This window comes from Nanorana parkeri, unplaced genomic scaffold (assembly GCF_000935625.1).
Source record: "Nanorana parkeri isolate BGI_ZX_2015 unplaced genomic scaffold, ASM93562v1 scaffold474, whole genome shotgun sequence".
NCBI lineage: Eukaryota > Metazoa > Chordata > Amphibia > Anura > Dicroglossidae > Nanorana > Nanorana parkeri.
In genome coordinates this window covers 963,452-964,803 of record NW_017306742.1, presented here as the reverse complement: position 1 = coordinate 964,803, position 1,352 = coordinate 963,452, and positions in this window count along the sequence as shown.

The window sequence follows — 1,352 nt, the reverse complement described above, 5'->3', positions numbered from 1 at the left end:
AAGCACAGGTGTCATTTATAATCAGCGCCGCCGCGGCCGCGCAGGCGATATTTTTTCGGGTTGGGCGCCCCAATAAATTCCTCTCGCCGCGCCTGGGAAGGGAAGTTGGAAGGACGGAATATGCCGTCGCTGTTCTTATCTGATAACGGCCACGCCGGGGGCGATCGTCTCTCAGGGGGCGTGCACACGGGGCGCGCTGCCGTGACGGATGCCAAAGGACGCATGACTTCCCGCTGCTCCCATGTGCGTTGGGGGAAACAAGTCGCCATCAGACCTACAATCTCCTACACATTCACCTCGTGTCCGGCCGCCTCGCCATAGACGGCGCAATCCCATCACATGATCTCTGTACAATCTACGCAGCGTCAGGACCCAAACTCCCCAACCAATCAGGGCGGCCCTCGTACCACCTACTTGTCTCTCTGTCCTTGTTTAGGCACTTCCTGTTATAGGGTGACAACGCTCTGTCCTTGTTCAGACACTTCCTGTCATAGGGTGACAACGCTCTGTCCTTTTTCAGGCACTTCCTGTTATAGGGTGACAACGCTCTGTCCTTGTTCAGACACTTCCTGTTATAAGGTGACAACACTCTATCCTTGTTCAGGCACTTCCTGTTACAGAGTGACAACGTTCTGTTGCTGTCTCCCAATTGTGCTCTTGCGTTGTCACCCCACCACACGACCTTCCATGGCAGACTACAAGTGGCTGTTTCATTACACAGACAAGGTCCAGTGTTGTCACCATCAGAAAACCCGCCCTGAGAAACGCCGTGCAGCCATCACTCGGAGACCCTGTAGACAGGAAGTGGCTGCAGGAGATAAACCGGGACCTAAAGAGAACCTGTCACAAGACTGAGAAGCCTCAAGCGGAAGGCCTAAGGGCTAGTTTTGGGCTACTTATGGAATGACAGCATCCGTCGTGGGTTTACCACACGGGTCTCTTGCCCTATGACAGGTCCCCTTTATATACAAGGAAGCCGACATATCGGCTCATCACACACACGGGGTCTGCTTCCTGCTCAGCCCGGCGACACGGTGACTACGCTCGACTGCTCCTCACCGGCAGTGCAAGTCTACCAGTCAGGCCTGACGGGCTGAGATCGCTGCACTTTGCATGCAGCAGCGATTGGCTGCAGGGCCACGAGAGTGGAAATACGGAACAGCAAGGAAAATGTAAGGCGCCGAAGCAATGGCAAAAAAACGCACTGAAATTCAGCCGTGCCGCGTGCGTTGCCCTGCCGGACACTGGCCGCGTGCGTTCTCCTCGGAGAGACACGCCGGAGGTGGGGGAGTTCAGAGCGCAGGGAGTGTCGCCAGCAGCTGGGACATCTTCTCATGCCCGAGAGCGGCGGC